This window comes from Camelus ferus, chromosome 5 (assembly GCF_009834535.1).
Source record: "Camelus ferus isolate YT-003-E chromosome 5, BCGSAC_Cfer_1.0, whole genome shotgun sequence".
Taxonomy (NCBI): Eukaryota; Metazoa; Chordata; class Mammalia; order Artiodactyla; family Camelidae; genus Camelus; species Camelus ferus.
In genome coordinates, this window is record NC_045700.1 from 82,024,288 (window position 1) to 82,043,468 (window position 19,181).

Here is a 19,181-nt window from a genome sequence, read left to right on the forward strand (position 1 = left end):
GAGAAAGGAAGGTGCAGACACGAGGCATGAGAGGCGTCCTGCCTGGGCGTGGGAGCCCAGGAAGGTAAGTGACTACTGCGTTGTATCATTGAACAGGGGTAGGGTCCCCTAAAGCCCAATCTCCAGTTCCCATAATGAATGTTTATTTGACAGAGGGTGAGGTTGGAGAGAGCGGCTGTTGGAAATCTTAGGTGAATCTTTCAGAAGAAGTTTGTTTTTGTTGTTTTAAGTTTTTGCTGGCAGGTTAGCTAGGTGCTTTAATTAACCTAGGGTTTCAAAGAGCAGAGAAGAGTGTCCATCAGTGGGCTGGGGGTGTGTGGGGAGGGCGTGGGGAGTCACAGGAAATACAGGGAGTAATGGTAGCTTACTTGAGGTGGCTTTATGTTCTATCTTTAAATTCATGTGAATTCTGCATTTCATTCTGTAATATATATGCATTTATTTTGGTATATAGAGATGTTTTAAATTACTTACAATTAAGAAAAAATGATGCTTCAGAAGGAGGCTCCACGTTTATGGAGTACCCCCAGCACACTGCCTCTACCAGCAGCGCTACACTGAATTGAGTAGCACTGATTTAACCCAATTATACAACCCCAGTAGGGGAAAAAAAAAATTCAACTCTGTATATGCCTTAGTTCTTTGCAGGCGAAAACAATGAATCATAAAGATTAATTGTGTCTTTTCTTGTGAGTTTCATAAATAATACCAGTTTTCAGGAAGGATGAAAAGTTGATATATGTAATTAATGCTGAGTGAAAAATGCTGTAAAGATTTGTACAAAATGCTGTCTCTTAAAATATATGGAGGGGATGCTTTTATTTCAAAATTCATGGAGACTTGATTTTAAGCTAAGCAACATTTTCTGCAAAGGTAATTGAAGACTCCCTCCCACCCGACCCCATGCAGTCATCCTCCCTCTAAAAGGAAAGGAATAAAGAAGTTCTACAAATAAACTAGCTTTTTGAATAGTAAATCCCATAGAAAGGAATTTAACTCGGATTTCAATTATAAATACATTTTTAAAAATTTGCTTGGATGAGTTCCTGCTCATACAAGGGGGAAAATACACACCAATATATAATAGACTGATCAGACAGTCATAATCTTGATCACATGGTTAATCCTGGCACTCCAAATGGTGAACATGCTAAAATGTGTGTGTCCCCGATAAGATGCAATATGACCTAAGAAGCATCGCCTATCAGTTATTCTCAGAAAATAAGTTTAACCTAATCTAATCAAACTTTAAAGCCTGACTTCTAGTTTTCAGGCTATAAGGGACCTGGAGGAACAAGTTAAATGAACCAAAAGGAAACAAGCAGACAAGTCCAGAATATAGAACATTCTACAAAACAATTGGATTAGTTCTTTAAGACCTCAGATATTAAAAACACAAATTGTAATATGTGTGTGTGTGTGTGTGTGTGTTTATGTCTCTCTGTGTGTGTGTGTGTGTGTGTGTTTAGAAGTGTTTCCAGAATCTCGACTAGATACTGGTTAATAAAATAAAACAGCTTTAAATATCAGGATATTTTAGTATCTGCAAATCAATCAATGTGATACACCGTATTAACACACTGAAAAATAAAAACCTTATGATCATCTCAATAGATGCAGAAAAAGCTCTTGATAAAATCCAACATCCACTTATGATAAAAACTCTCCAGAAAGCAGGTACATAGGGACTGTACCTCAACATAATAAAGGCCACATGACAAACCCACAGCTAACATCAGTCAGTGGTAAAAAGCTGAGGCATTTCCTCTAAGATCAGGAACAAGACAAGGATGCTTTACTCATGTCACTTTAATTCAACATAGTTTTGGAAAAATATTAACAATTGAATTTAGGTAGTTCATATATGGCTGTGTATGGTACAGTTTTCAATGTTTCTGTGTGTGGGGGCTTTTTCATAATTAAAAGTTGGTAAAATTTTGCTGTAGAGAAAACTTGGTGATAAGTATAATGTTTACTCAAACATTCACAGACTATAATTTGTAAACCCATCACGTGTTAAGCACTGTGTTAAATGCTGAGGGGATAATGGTGACAACAAGAAATAGGACCTCCTTGCTCTCATAGAATTTTAATATGAGTGAGAACAATGTTAGACAGTGAGACATGCAAGCAAATGAATAATCATGTGTTACAATATATTACGAAGGAGAAAAAGAGTGAAGTGTCATGGGAGAGAGTGATAATTTGCATGAGGATGAAGTGAGTAGCTGGAAGGTCCTTTCTGGGGAAGGGGCTCTTTCAAAGGGGCTCCCTGGGACCCTGTGGCCATTAGCAACCTCTCTGACCCATAGATGGCTCTATTTTCACACTGTTCCTTCAGCGTTTCCTCAGGCAGCCTGGTAGCACTTCACTCCCTGTGAATCTTGGCATCTCAATTAGATGGTAAGCGATTTGAGGGCAGACCTTTGATTTATTCATCTTCACATTCTTCATGCGACACAGCGGTTCAATGTTTATTTAAAAAAAAACTAATATTTGTGCAGCTCTTTATATATTTGAAATTCCTATCCTGTATATGATCTCACTTGGTGTGAACTTTAAAATGGCCTTGTGATGGTTAATTCTGTGTAACTTGGCCAGATTATGGTGCCCAATTGTTTGGCCAAACACTAACCTAGATGTTGCTGTGAAAATATTTGTGGATATGATTAATTTACAATCAGTTGACTTTTAAGTAGAGCAGATTACTCTCCAAAATCTGGGTGGGTCTCATCCAATCAGTTGAAGGCCTTACAAGTATATTGGATTAAGGCTTCCCAAAGAAGTAATTCTGCCTTAAGACTGCAATATAGACATCTAGCCCATTGCCCTATGGAATTTGGACTCAAAACTGAAACATCAACTCTTACCTGAATTTCTACACTACTGATTTGCCCTACAGATTTTGAACTTGCCAGTTCCCACAATTGTGTGAACCAATTTCTTAATCTCTTTGTGTGTGTATATGTGTGTGTATCTGTCTGTCTGTGTATCTATCTATCTGTCTAAATCCTTATCCTACTAGTTCTATTTTTTGTGAAGAAACCTGAAAAATATAAGTCCTGAAAGATAAGGACAGTCATTGTTCCCATTTTACAGATGGCTAAAGAGAGGCACAAAGAGGTTAGGCCATTAACCAAGAGCCCATACTGCATATGTAAGATTAGAAGGAAGTCAATTCCCTGGTCTTCTAACTCAGGGCTTTTAATATGGAAGCAGTTGCTTGATAAACATCCATTGAGTAGTCAAGAGCTCAGACGTCTGGGGGTGACCTTCTAAGAACATCTCGTCTCTCTGGCGCTGTGTTGGATCTAGAGGCTAAGCCGGGTGACACTGAAGGGCTTCCACACACACATTTAACACCCACTGTTTCAATGGACTGCTTCAGAGGCTGTATAAGCCTTCACCGGAACAAATCAGTCTCCTCACTGTAAATGTGTACCGACCGGGACACCAAGCCATCAGCAACTGAAAGGTTTTTATCCCTTGCAGCCAGTAGTAAAAACCTGGAAAGGATTTCTCTTAAGATATCCTGCTTCTGATGGATTTTCTTTGTTTACAGTGAACCTGGGACTTAAATATTGCAGTCTGTCCTTGCTCACTGGAAATAACTGAACCACAATACCTGGAACAGTAACTTGGGTGTTATTTGAAGTACGCCGGCCCAAACCTGGACTCTGTTCACACGAGATGGACAATTAAAGGAGAAACAATTACAGCCTGGTGACCCCCTTAGTGGGGGTTTTGGAGTCTTATGGGCACTGGAGGGGTTTTGCTCCACAAGCCCTTGGCTGGGAAATCCCGCTGTAGGTGGCCTGGGAGACTTCGTCTTCTCTTAAGTTTCCCTTTGATGCCAGGGCTGAGCAGTCCCCTCATGCCGAGGGTGGAGTGAGACCCCACAGCACAAGGGTAGACCTAGGTGTAACTGCATCACTCTTCTGCTCATTTATCAAAAAAATCACAGGAGTCTGAATGTCTGTAGAGAGGCTGCCACCAACAAGAAGAACAGGGTGCCACGAGCAGCAAAGCTTATGTGTACAAGCTCCTTTATGGTCTGTACCTCATTGTGCTCATCTGTGAAATGGGAATAATGCTCTCTTCACAAGGTTGTTCAGAGGATTAAAGGACACATAATATTAATCGGTGACATTTACTGAATGTCAGATTTGGCTCAGTGCTGGATCAATCACTTGATATTCCTTATCTTGCTTAAATGTCACAACAGTTCCATGCAGGGAGGTGCAGTTTTGGGTCCTGTTTTAAAGATGAGGGCATGGCGCTCTGCTCAGCAAGTTAAGCACCATTCTTGGGTCCCTTGGTGAATTGTCAGCAGACGGCACCCTACAGCCAATCAATGGCTCAGGAGGAGCTTGCCAGCCACTGGTGCTCAGGATGGGCTGGTTTTCCTTTCTTTGTGTGTGTGCTGCTTTTAGGGTCTCTTAAGTAGAATTCCAACCAGAAGTAGCAGAAGGGGTCAGTGGTTTTGCTCCAGCTGATGGGCTCTCTCTGAGCTTGGTCTGAAAGCAGTTGAGGACGTGTCCAGGCTGGACACAGGGGGAGGATATGTCTAATGCAAAGAGAAGTAAAGTCCTTGAGACCTGCAAGTGCCACTCTTGTTCTGTGCTCCTGAGAAATTATATATTCCTAAGAATTTATGGATCTGCTGGCGGTCGGGGAGCAATTCTGTTAGCTTGCAGTAGGCTCCTGGGTTTTATGTTGAACAAATGATTTTTGATGAGGAAGTTGCCATTTCCTCCGACAATAATCTGCCCTATTCACTGCTTGTCTCATTGTCCAACTCAGCTTGTAGGGGTTTGTCAGTTCTCATGAAAAGCTTTCTTTCCGGGCAGGGAGAAAGTTTAAGGTCAGAAGAAGGACAGAGCACTGAGAATGTAAAAAGCTCGCGGGATGCGTTGAGTGACGACACCCTCGCTAACGCATAGTAAAATAGAAAGCCCTCTCTCGCCGTCAAACTTAAAACGTGTTGAGATGAGTGAAAAACAAACACTGGAAAAAATTATTCCAAAAGCATTATGCGTTCAGGCTTCCCATTCCACTGAAAAAACGTTCTCCGTCAGCAAAGGGGAAGGAGAAGATGATTTCTGCAGTGAATGGGATGGGAAGGAAGGAGCCACCCAGTATATACAAGAGAGAACTGAACGAGAACGCACGAGACGTGGCTGTCGTCCTTGTTAAACCCACTGGAGCTGTGAGAGGTGGCGCTGAAACGTTCAGCCAGTGAATAGCGGCGTCTCCCTAAGGAGCAGTCACCCCTGCTCTGTATCTAGACATCACATATGCGGAGTAATAGTCTCCCAAGGGCATAGCTGGCTAATTGTCTGGATGCTGGATGAAGAGAGAGAGGATTCTATTACATGCCCCGGCACATTACAATAAGCTGAGTCCTGATTCAGGGCCAGTGTTTTTGTTGAGTAATGCTTGTGGCCTTAGATCTCTGCCTGGCGGAGTTTATTCCCTCTGAGGAAACATGGGGATAGCTCTAAAGTCCATAGACTATTAATCAAAACACTGGAAGACTTTTCTGTCTCAAGATAGAGACGTCTTCTATGAAAAGGAGCACTAGACCGAGAGTCAGTTGTGTTGTACTCGGGACCTGGCACTGCCATTGGGCCGGTGTTTGACTCAGGGCAAATCAGTTGTACCCACAGCGACTGCCGCTTCCTAGTCTATAGACTAAGAGAGAATGAAGGCTTTCTTCAAATTACAGTCAACCAGAAAACCCCAACATGTGTAATAGATAAATTCAGAGCAGCTCTGGTTGAATAACAGCCAAGGTGCCAAGGACCCACTGCTCACCTTATCCTCAGTTCCTCCCGACCACACCTCCAAGTGGTTTCACCAAATCTTTAGGCATCTGTAGTTCCCCAAATAGCCTCCCAGAGATCACAGAGCGTACATGTCAGGCTTTTATTACTCTGGTTTTAGACCTGTGTGCGTTCTAAAATTTTCATAGGAGAATGACCCTGAGAGTGATTTTGCAAAGAAGATGGAAACATACAAGAGAATGTCTGTGTCCTGCAGTGTCCATGGTTTTAAAAAATGTTCAGTCCCTCTCTGCTATGTGGAATCTGTATTGATGTTTGTTCAAATTAAACTACATTGATATTGTGCCATTGTGTGGGTCCTGGTTGTATACCGTTGGTTAAAATAAAATCCCCCATGCCGGTCAGTTTCAAAAGGGACAGTGTGTTTTGACAAAGACTTATCCGGTAGTTATTTTGTCCTGACTAAGAGAAGGAAAGGAGCAGTGGGGGAAAAAAAAAAAAAAAGCAGAGGTTTATGGAAGGAGTTGTGTAATATCTGGTCCTTGAGTTAAGGCTCTCCCTAGACCAAACTGTCAGGTGAAAAAATAGGAAGCAGGGAGATGGACACATTTGGACTTTTGGTTTTTGTTTGTTTGTTTAAATAATGTGTCTAAGTTAGGAAGAGATTTTATAGAATCATATAGTATTGAAATTTTAAAACTAGAAGGGATCAAAATAATTTTATCCCAAGAGTAGCTTTAGTTTTTGAGAGAAGAGCTTTTCCCTTTTCTTTAATGAATGTTCATATATAAGCAAAGGGTTCTGATTTTTTGAATAGCCACTTAGGGAATGTTCTTCGCAATATACATGAGGTTTTGGAATGACTGGCAAAGCCTTTATGGGAAAGAAAATGTTATAGTACATTGGATAAATGGATAAATTGAAATAATTACCCTAAATTTATCAAGATAATTTAATCAACACTGGTCATTATCAAAAGTTGTTTTTGAGATCACTAAAACAGTCTTCAGTTGAATTGGAATCACTTATGTACTTCAGTGATGATATTTTTATTACCTTTTTATTTGAAAAACAGAATACAATCAATTAAACCACATGTCTAGGGGGAAAAAGGTCACATTTTAGCAATTATTTTAACATAAAGAAGTGTTACATATAGAGTCACTGTCAATTACTAGAAATAACTACATATTTTCTTGAATAATTTCTTGGTAATTAAAGTGTCACTGAAGCATGAGATGCTTTGTTAATGAAAAGATTAAAAAACCTCACAAGAGTTTATCATATTTTGTTGAAATGTGGTTCAGTGTTTATTATCATAATTTCAGATTGTTACTGCATAACCTTGAATGGTATTAATGCACAAATCATGAGCGTAAGCCAAATAATTGCTCACAAAGTTCGAAGTACATCACATGAGGTGGTTCAATAGCAATCAAAATTATGATAATAAACATTCAACCATGTTTCAACAAAGAAGGAACAAAAACACTCTTAACATATTTTTCTCTTGATTTTGAAAGAATCCATGACACTAATTACAAAAGAATTACTGAAGAGGAAAAAGAAAACCCAAATATTGTACTGTTTGTTTCCAAATATTCTATACTGAATAGCATAAACTAAAAACTATAAACAGAATTTTTACGAATAAAAGGATTTCCACAATGTCCCAAAAGACTTCTTGAGTACATTTTTTTTCACATCTAGTGTATTATAGAAAAGGCAACACACTGTTTTCTGTTTTGAACCTAATAATGTTAACCCACCCTTAGCTAAGCAAAAGTTTTTACTTGTTACTTTAGAAGGAGGAGATAGATTTAAGTTGATTTATTCTTCCATTTCCCATTCATCTTGTGACTAGTAAAGATGTGAAATAAGAGAGTGAAGGGGTCAATGTGCCCTTCTTGTTTCCAGATGTTTCCTGGGAGGAGCAGGAGAAACTCAGGAAATCACATAGGAACACAGGCAAGTTGATTGCGATGCTCAAAGAGTACGAACCTAAGAAGATAGGACCTAACATAGATCCATTTCAAAGATGGAAAAATTAGCAGATTGTGCAGTGGTGTGTGCTAGAACTGACTCTCAAAGTAGATTTTATGCATCTCTTTTCAACTCTAGAACCTTCGTTTCAGAAGCTTGAGATCAGCCATGGTTGCTAAGCCCACGTCTGAACATCTGAATTCTTCTTTCTCATCTCGTGTTGTCAAACTTTTCCGAAAGCCGATTTGTGTCCTGGATGGAGTCTTGTTTTCCTTTTGCTGGGGGGTGGGGGTGGTGGCAGCATAAAGCATTTCTGGCTCCTCATTCTGCTCGAATGTGTTTCTCTGGGCAGGAATCCTAACTTGGCTGGATTCACTTTGGTGTGTATGTGACCTCGGTTTTCCTTCAGCCAGTATTTTGCGTGGCCATGCCAGTCTGGAGAGCCAAGTTCTCTCTCCTGACCAAAGATCACAAGAAGGCAAAGACAAGTGCTCAAGGCACTTTCCAGAGATGATGATTTAAATGATCATGCTCTCCTGGGGTCCTTGAGAAATAGGCCACTCTGATCATTTTGAGTACTTGCCAGCATGCCTGAAATATGAGGAGAGGGAGAAGATGTGTCTGCTTTTCTAATTAGTTTTTTTCCTCCACTAAGTCATATCCCATTCCTTTTAAGTGACGGAAAACATTAGAGTTCTTAAGAGATGTCTATTTTCCACTGGGGTTTACATCATCAGTTTTATCTAATTATTTCCCAATTACGAATAATAATTAAACCAAATGGTGATGCAAACTGGCGCAGTAACAGTATATCTTTTTAGAAGAGCTCCCTGAAGGAGTTACAGAACACCGGAGTTGAAAATTCTTTGTTCAGTCTCAAATGTCAGTCTTGAAGAATGCGAAAGTTACGAGTCTTGGTTTTTAAACCATGTGTGATGCCCCTTGTCCCTGACCTGGGAGAGAAGACTGACAATTTCAGTCTTCAACTGTTGTTGTTTTTTTTTAACTGATGTATAGTTGATTTACAATGTTATGTTAGTTTCTGGTGTACAGCACGGTGACTCAGTTATATATATATATATTCCTTTTTATATTCTTTTTCAATATAGGTTATTACAATATATTGACTATAGGTCCCTGTGCTATATAGTAGGACCTTGTTGTTTATCTATTTTATATGTGGTAGTTAGTATCTGCAAATCCTGAACTCCCAATTTATCCCTCCATCTCCCACCTACCCCCTGGTAACCATAAGTTTGTTTTCTATGTTTGTGAGTCTGTTTCTGTTTTGTAAATAAGTTCATTTGTGCCTTTTTTAAAAAAATCAACTCCACATATAAGTGATAGTATATGGTATTTTTTCTTTCTTTGACTTACTTCACCTAGTATGACAATCTCCAGGTCCATCCATGTTGCTGCAAATCTGATAATTTTATTCTTTTTTATGACTGAGTAATACACCATTGTATATACCACAACTGTAAATCCTGAACTCCCAATTTATTCCTCCCCATCCCCTTTCCCGCCTGGTAACCATCAGTTTGTTTTCTATGTCTGTGAGTCTGTTTCTGTTCTGTAAATAAGTTCATTTATGTCATTTTCATTTTTTGTAGATTTCACACAAGTGGTATCATATGGTATTTTTCTTTCTCTTTCTGGCTTATTTCATTTAATCTTAATCACTAAGTCTGTCCATACTGCTGCACATGGCATTATTTCATTCTTTTTTAAGGTTGAGAGTGTTTTACTGAGTATACATATACATCTTTTGTTATACAATCATCTGTTGATGGACATTTGAGTTGCTTCCATGCCATGGCTATTGTAAATAGTGCTGCTGTGAACATTGGGGTGCCAAGATGCCATAAACCTCCTAGAAGAGAACATAGGCAAAATATTCTCTGATGTGAATTGTAGCAATATTCTCCTAGGTCATTCTACCAAGGCAATAGAAATAAATGCAAAAATAAACAAATGGGACCTCATTAAACTTAAAAGCTTTTGCACAGCAAAGGAAACAATAAACAAAATGAAAAGACAACCTATGGACTGGGAGAACATATTTGCAAACTATGCAATTGACAATGGAGTAATTTCAAGAATATACAAACAGCTTATACAACTCAATAACAACAAAAAAACCCACAAAAAACAAATAGCCCAATCAAAAAATGGGCAGAAGACCTAAACAGACATTTCTTCAGTGAAGACATACAGATGGCCAATAGGCACATGAAAAATGCCCAATATCATTAATTATCAGAGAAATGCAAATCAAAACTGCAATGAGGTATCACCTCATACCAGTCAGAATGGCCATAAGTAAAAAGTCCACAAATGATGAATGCTGGAGAAGGTATAGAAAATGGAACCCTCCTACACTGTTGGTGGGAATATAGTTTGGGGTAGCCATTATGGAAAACAGTATGGAGATTCCTTACTGTGATCCAGCAGTCCCACTCTTGGATGTGTATCCAGAGGGAACGCTAATTTGAAAAGGTACATGCATGCCAATCTTCAACTGTTTTTGACATTTCAATTAGTGTTTTAGTAGTTGCAATAAACAAAGGCATGCTACAGGAGAATTTATTAATTACATCACTATTAATGGAAAATGTCCAAGGATGATTCTTAACCTGGAGTCAGGACACCTGAATCTAGAGTGACCATATGTCAGAGTTTGCCACAAACAGTCCTGGTGTCTGCCTCTTATCTTGGCATGATTATGACTGGTACCCCTTTTCACTGTCAGAAGTGTCCCACTTCAAATTATTTTACAACTTGCTAAATGGACAAACAAAATGAGACTTGACTTAGACATTCTTTATTGATCTCTAATTGCAAGATTCTAAGTCCTAAATCAAGCTGTCCAAGTGGTATTTCTCAACCTCAAACATTTTATTTCAGATCAAATAAACTAACAAATGAAAATACACACTTTTCAGGACAGCCCTACATGCAAGCTAAATTTGTAAAGCTTCTGAAAGAAGGAAGAGAATACTTTTAATACTGTATAGGCAAAGATTTTTTAAACGAGACTTCACAAAAATTAAAACTTTCTGCTCTTCAAAGACACTATTGAAAAGTGAAAAGACACAGACAGGGAGAAGATATTCACAATACATCTAGCTAATAAAGGACTCTTATTCAGAATATATAAAGAATCCTTACAAACCAATGATAAAAAGACAAATCACCCAATTGAAAAATGGGCAAAAATTTGAATAAACACTCCAAAAAAGAGATATTAGAATGACAAATGCTTATATGATAAGTTGTTTAACATCAAGGAAGTGCAAATTAAAACCACAAGATATTTTGAACCCACCCATTAAAATTGTTACAGTTTAAAATACTGACACCATCAAGTGCTAGTGAACTGTTGAAACTCTCATACTTAGCTGGTTGGAATGTAAAAGGGTAGAACCACTAGGGAAATTGATTGACACATGTATTGTGAAGTTAGACATGCACTTACACGATTACCTAGCAATTCCTCTCATAAGTATTTATCCAATAGAAAAGAAAACAGATGCCTGCAAAGGGGCGTGAATACAAATATTGATAGCAGCTTTATTCATGGTAGATCCAAACTGGAAACAGCTCCATAGATTGGCAACATGTGAATGGACAAGCAGATTGTGACATATTCGTGATAGAAACTTATGCAGCCATGAAAAAGAATAACTTCAATTGTATGTAACAGCATGATTGAGTCTCACAGATACTATGTTGAGAGGAAGAAGCTAGATAAAAAAGAGTATACATACTATGTGATTCCATTTATATGACCCTCTGGAATAGGGAAAGGGGTCAGTGATGATAGAAATCAGATCAGCAGTTATCTGGGGTCAGTCTTTGTGTATGAAAGGGGCGCTGTTGAGTGAATAGTGGATTGAAGAAACTTTCTGGGTGAAGGAAATGTTTATTCTTTTTATCTGAGTGGTATACCACCCATCTTTTTGCTCTGGCTCTGCACCTCACTCTTTAAACAACTCCATGATGGAGGCACTAATTTTTTTTATTATATCAACTATACAGATGAAGAGACTGGGGTTTAGAGAAATTGTGGCTTGCTTAAGGTTACATGGTTAATAAGTAGTGAAACAAGGACCTGAAAGTCATAACTTCTGATCCATGACCCTGCTGCCACTGGATGTCCATGAAGCTTAAAGCAGTGTTCCAAACATTGTGAAGGGTATAAAGTAATCTGAAAAATGTGCCCAGCTGCCAATGAGTTTGCAGTCCATTTGGAGAGGTGAGATGTAGATGCACACCTTGAGTGAACAGAGAGGCGTGGGGGACCGGCACTCAGAATCCTGCTCAAGCTTCATCTGGCTGGAGGCGTCATTCTGATCAATAGGGAATACCTGTAGGCGAGAAACCACCACTCAGCGCACAAGTGACCTTTCTGGTCATCTCAGTAACTCCACCAACCAGGTTGGTGCTGTCTTTTGCTCTCCTAATGATTGATTTTTGTGGATTCTTAGTAGGAGATGGAAGTAGAAGAGAGTTGGTCAGAGTTATCCTGCCCTTCTTTTCACTGTCTAGTTTTGGTGGCTCATCTACACAAAGTTTTAAGTTTTCATTTTGGTGTGGACATCACTCACTGTTGCTGAAAACCCCCTGGCTGCCCCATTTACAGTAGGGCCACATCAAAAACACTGACTTGGATGCTTTCAGATCATTTGATGCCGAGATTTCCTTCCTCATAAACGTCCCTCTCACACATCTTTGCATTTCCCATCCTATAGCAGCTGCTTTGATTCATTTATTTATTTTACAGTTTAATTTGTGATACAGTTAGAAGAGACTGTCAGCAAGGGAGAGTCAAATGGGAAGTTTATTTTTTCCCCCCAGCGGGTAAAAGCTGGACAAGAAGGGGGACTGCTGGCAGGGGGCTCATTGGATTTATTTGGTTTATTTTTTTCCAAAAGTCCTTCCCTTGGAGAGGACAGAGTTCTTTTCTCTTGAAGTGTAAAGCCCAAAGTGGGAAAATTTGAAATTTGATTTAAATGTTTTTTATGTGGAGCAGACTAAAGAAAACAGTAATGCTGACTGTGAATTTTCTTTAATTTAAATGGAAGAGAGGTTGGAATTCCCACGAGGTGACTGATTGTTGAGATTCATATATTTTTTTTAATCTGTCACTGGGGATATGCTGATTTCGATGGATAAAACACAGAATTAGGAGCTTGGCAAACACACGTGGGATTGGGACACGAGAGGTTGAGAAACTAAAGCCAGTGATGTCCCCACCAGCAGAGTGAGGATGGTTCATGAGGCCACGTACGAATCCCCTGCCTCAATGATTGCCCTTACTGGGCCTCTGTTGCACTTTATATTTCCTGGATTAGACATATTTCATGATTTGTGTATGAGTTACGCAGAAAGAAAAAGAAATTATAAAACTACAAACCAAAAAAAAAAAAACAATTAAGAAAAACCCCCATGATGGGAAAAGTTTGGGAAAACTGGAATAAACAAAGGAAACTGATGTCTTTATTGAAGGTTTCCCTGGACCTATGATGGTCTTATGTACATTATGAATCTCCAAGAAAAGCTGTAGAATTAGCCACGTGAAGAGACCTAACCATATAAGAGAGGGGGATTTCCCACTCACTCCTCAACCAACACCTTTAGCTTCTCTCAAAATTAAAAAGCTTTGAGGAAAGCACTGAAAAATGCTGGTTAAAGTGCAAATCAGAACAGGGATGTGAGACTATTTGCCGTCATAATTAACCAGCCTAACTCCTCAGTTCAAATTAGTTTATCAAATTAACTGCAGGTGCCTTGTAAAACTCCTGTTAGAAGGAGACTGGACTGAAATAAAACATGACAAGGGCCAGAGGGCATCACCAATCTAACCGGAAGGCCAGGAAGAGATGGTGGATTGATGAAAGAGACAACATCTCTGAATTTTAAATATTTACTCTATCAGCTTTAATCCATGTAGCACTTATCAGCGTCGAACCAAGTAAGAGAACAGGATTATTCGATCAATTTATTTAAACACAAGAAGAATCATACAAATCGGATTCTAAAATTTCTATATTAATTTAAAGCATAAATTCAAATAAATGAATTTTGCAACAAGCAAACAAGTTGTTTTTGCAATGGCAAAAAGTGGAGATGTTTAACGTTTTATCAGCATGCAAATGTGTCTTCTGGCATATGGAGAACTGACATAGAAAGTCAAGATTTAGCTGGTTTGTGTTGACAGTGGCACCAAACCCATTTCCTTTCATTTCTTTGCACCCAGTGGAGTGGTATTTCCCTGCCTCTCCTCCAGCTGAATGAATCCACCTGACTGAGTGCTGGTCTGTGCAATGTGGTCAGAAGTGATACACTCCACCTCCACTCCTGGGGCCTACAGAAAGTCCTACATGATCTTCCATCTTCTCAACCCTCCCATCTGCCAGGTATATGCCACCAGGGCTTCAGGAAGGCAGAACCACAGATGGAAGCAACCCGGGTTCCTGAGTCATCATTTGGAGGACAGACCCACAAGCATCCATACTGGACTTCGTACAGGTTAGAAATAAATTTATGTTCTATTAAATTGCTGAGACTTTGATTTTGTTTTGTTAGCACATTTCATGTTAATTGCCCTGGCCAACACAAATTCAGGGAATAAGAGCATGTTTAATTATGGAAGCTGAATCTAGGGTAAGTGACTGGTCATAACTCATTGTTTTCATATTGACTGTAACAGGATGCCCCTTGGCTTACTCCTGCCTTAGCCCATGGAAACTGCTTTAAAATCAGATTAGGTAATTTAGCTCTAAAGTGTTCCAGCTTTCTAATATCTCCCACTGGTATCCTGCTCTTTTCTCCCATCTGCCGCATTGGAAGTGACCACCCTAAACTCAAGTGCTCCAATTCCACTGTGCTGTGTGTTGGGTCATATACAGCATATGTGGCTGTGGGAGTCAGTCTCCCCAGCTATGAGGTGGAGAACCGCCCCTCTGAGGATGCAGCCTGAGCCCAACCCAGCCAGTATCTGCTGACCTGGTGACCCCACTCATATTTACACACATTGGCCCTTAGCCCAGCCCTGTACAGCTGGCCGAAACAGTCCTCAATACTTGAGGAACTCCTCCCAAGAGGATTTCATGAAAGTAGGAGCTGGTTGGAAAACAAAGATGAAATTAATGTAAACCTTGCTTAGGAATTAAATGAATTTTCAGGAACAGGAACTTCAAAAGGCACAATAGGATTCAGTCTCGTAACAGTCAGGATGAAGAGATTAGGGAATATTTGCATGCAGGTTTACATCCGATGAAAGTCTCATTTGATAAGAATATATGTATTTATTTGAGTCTAAGTGTGAATGACTCCTTTTGGGGAGAAAATACTGTAGTTCCTACCCAAAGGAACTCATAAATCCATGTCTGTTTTCATAGCCAATGACGAATTTCAATTGACAAGTCAGTTATATTGAAGTGTGTAAGACGTAGCCCCATAAACAGGGATAGAACTCGGTTTTGTGAGCCTGGAAGGTTATACAATTTTTAAGACTTTCTTTAAAAGAAGAATACAAATTAGAAATGAAAATAAACGTTTATTTAGATTGAGAAATGAAATCACAGTATTACAAACTTCTTAAGTTGACTGCCATAAAAATCACAAAATCCAGAATCATTATAGGTGTATTAATAGACTTGCTAACGTAACTCTCTAATACTTTTTCTTACATTTTTGACTGCGTAGTCTTTGATCATCTTGTTATGTGATAATGAGTTTGTAACATTTTCTGTATAGAAGATAAAAAGGTAACTCAGTCTCTTCTTTAAGAAATTTAATATTAATAGTTAAGAAGCTTCTTTGGTACTTTTTATTGGTAATTTTACATGAATTATTAAGATGATTAAATTTGGGAAAATTTCTCTATCAATATTCATATGTCTCATATTAATATATTTATATTAATACATAAGCTGTTAAGATTGAAAAAATTTTTCTATAGATTAACTTTTGGTTGCCTACTTTCAAACCTACTTCTTGCCACTACCTACATTCTTTTGGCTCAAGTGTCATATCATTACACAACCTCTGGCCCTCCACCTTTGAATAGGAGTGTTCCTGGAAGCCATTTCTGCATTGGGATGTTTAGCCATAATTTTATTATACATGGAAATAATGGCAAACCAAATAAATATATTTCAGCAACCCCTAACTAAATGTATCCTGTAAATCAACATTTCTTTTTATATATATATATTATTAAATTATTTTATTTTGTCAGGGGGAGGTAATTAGGTTTATTTATTTTTAGAGGAGGTACTGGGGATTGAACCCAGGACCTTCTGTATGCTAAGCATGTGTTCACCACTGGAGCTATACCCTCCCCCAACATTTCTTTGATTACATATTAAAAATGCTGTGGCTGGTATTACCCTCAGACCCCAGTGAGCCAGGCTGCCACACTGGTGGCTGTACCTCAGGGGGCCATGCCCTTGGAGTGCCTTCCTCAAAATTGTCCAGTTTCTCTGGGATTGGCTGGGACTGGCAGCACCTTCTGGATGGGGCACCTTAACACTGACCCTGGGCCTGTATGGACCCTGGGCCTCCTTTCAACCATTGGGATGCTCTCTGACTGTCCAGCTTATGTACGGGGTTGACCAGATGTCCCAAAGATCTGTGGGACTCCAGTTTAGGGTGTTGTTGAGTGGCTTACATTCATTGGCCAGTGTGGCATTTCTTTCATGGCATCTTGTGATATTGGGTCAGCAGCATAGGACTGACAGACTGATTTGGGGTGACCCTCACTCCCCCCTGGCACAGGACGAGTTTGGAGCTCTGAGAGACCGATGGCCCACTGTTAACCTTTACGCTTGAGCTGTGGAGGGAGATCTATGTATTGGCTCTCACCAGACCTTGTTCTAACAGTTCTGACTCTATATCACATAGGCCCTTGGACTTTATAACATATTTTTAATAAAATAGTTTATATAGACAGAGGCCCCACAAAAATATTTTCCTGGGGCCCTGTGTATCCTATAGGTAGCCCTGCCTATGGCCATTCACACACAATCTAACAAAAGAAGAATGTAAAAGAGGGGAAATTTGTTGGAGTGAAATGCCAGTCTAAACTGATGGAGGTAAACAAAAAATTTTTTTGGTCATTTTACAGAACCATGTGGCCACGGAATACCATACTGAGTCCCCTTCCAGTGCCTTGGGTGGGGCCCAGGCAAGTGAGGGGCCCTGCAGCTTCGCTGTAAATCTACTAATGGACTTGATTTTAAATCTGCTAATGGACTTCATTTTTGCAAAATAGTGGTATTCTTGAAGACTACTAAATGATGCCCCATAAAGATAATGGGTTTAGGTTTATTTAAAAATGAAATCATTTAAAGAACTTTTGTTTTTGCATAATCCTGTCTGCTGCATCCTACTCCAGATCCTGCAGAGAGTAGCTTTTTTTTTTTTTCCCATACAGTTGACCCTCATAGCAAATACAGCAGAATTTGATTAATTCATCTTACACATCCATAATTAATGTAAAAAGGCCAACAGTCTCTCAACTCTCTTCTCAGAAAGTATCTAATAATGAAGTTCAAGTGCAGTTTAATATGACCTAATTTTAAGAAATATAATAGCTGGAGAATTACTTTGGAAAGTGAGAAGTGCTATGCAAGTGTAAAGTATCCTCGTTATTATTGCTATTATTAGTGAAGCATCTATAAGCTAACATTCAGTTATTTGCTGCATTACAAAATTAAAAAGTGGAATAGTCTCTTGACATCTGGGCTCCCTGAGAGATCACACTGGCCTTGTTAACTATGGTCTCTTCTTGCACCTAGCCCTGTTCTGCTGCTTCGTGGGCACTCGTAAGTGTGTGTTGAATGAATGAATAATTTCCAATGATATGTTTAGGTTATTTTCTTTTTTCAAATTTTATGCTATAAATAAGCAGTTCTTTAAAAACTAAATTTTACCCAAAACAAAGTATTTTTAAGGATAAATTTCCAGAAGTTAAATTTCTAGGCTGTAGGCTTTACACACTTTTTAAAGCTTTTGTTACACGTTGCCAAACTGTCTTCCAGAAATGTTCGTTCATTCAACATGCATTTATTAAGTGCTGATTAAGGATCAAAAACTTCTAAGTATCAGGGATACAGTAATAAATAAGACATCCAGTCCTCATTGGAGCTTATATGTTAATCAGGAAGATAGAAGATAAAAGGTAACTAAATAAACAAATAAATATTTGATGTAATTTCAGGGAGCGATGAGTGTTATGAAGAAAAATAAAGAAGACTAGAAAAGTGGTAAGTTTGTATTATTCTTTTTAAACACTCATTTAACTCTTCCACTTACCAGAGTGACTCTGGGAAAGGAGATGGGAGGAGGGAAACACTGGAGAAAGGGAAATATTCATAAAATAGGGAATTAATCAATACTGTCTCTAAATTGATGCTAACTCCTGGGGGAACCCAAAACAATTCCGTGGTAGGTCAGTCAACTGAGGGCTTGTGTTCTCAAGCGAAAAATGAAATTTTGGCTCATGTTTTTCTCACAATTGGGCCAAGTGGGTCAATGAAACCTCTTGTGGTTATTTCTCCAGATGCCTGAGGTATAATTAGAATAGAGGTACTCAGTCACATGAGCCCAGTCACCTGTGAAGTAAGGTCCGTTATGGTAGGAAGGCAGATTGAGGATATTAGCTCTACCATCAAAGCCTTATCACACACTCTACCACTCAGAAACAACTGGCCTGCTAGAATAGTATAATGACCAACTGAAGATTCAGTTTACTTTTCCGTAAAAAGTAGGAGACAACACACTGGGCTTCAATCTCAGAGGGCAAAATCAGTGATGGGTCTATGGTGCTGTTTCTCCCAAAGCCAAAATATATGGGTCCCAGAATCAAGGATAGAAACTGGAATGGTTCTTCCATTATTTTTGGTAAACTTCTTGCAGAATTTTTACTTCCTATCCCCAGAGTGCTGAGGTCTGCAGTTTTGATGGCTTTTGTTCTCAAGGGACATATGCTTCCACAGGGAATATAGCATTGGTTTCACTGAATGGAAAGTTGAGACTGGCCATTTTGGCAAAGGATGGGCTATCCTGTTGGCTGGGGTACTTGATCCCGTTGGGTTGCTGCTATGTGATGGAGGCAGTGAGCAACAGACTGGAATCCAAAGGATTTTGGGGGGTACCTCTTAGTCTTCTCATGCCTTCTAATAAAAGTCCAAGGGAAATCACAGCAGTCAGTAAAAAGGTGGGACCACTGAGACTCAGGCCCTTCAGGAATGAGGGTTTGGGTCACCCTACTAAGTCAAGAACCCCAACCACCTGAGGTGCTGGCTGAGGGCAAACAGGGAAGGGCTAATCAAAGAAGGAAGTAATAAATACCAGCTATAACCTTGTGATCAATTACAGAAATGAGGATTGTAGCTCATT

At 39.2% G+C, this 19,181-nt stretch overlaps 1 long non-coding RNA gene across 1 annotated transcript in view; it reads left to right on the forward strand.

Moving 5' to 3' along the window:
* LOC116663773 overlaps window positions 1-19,181 on the forward strand; it is a 212,305-nt gene that overhangs the window by 48,351 nt on the left and 144,773 nt on the right. The window contains exons 3-4 of the long non-coding RNA XR_004320102.1: window positions 14,192-14,303; window positions 18,001-18,046. This is a non-coding gene — a long non-coding RNA (uncharacterized LOC116663773). The remainder of the gene's footprint in view (window positions 1-14,191; window positions 14,304-18,000; window positions 18,047-19,181) is intronic.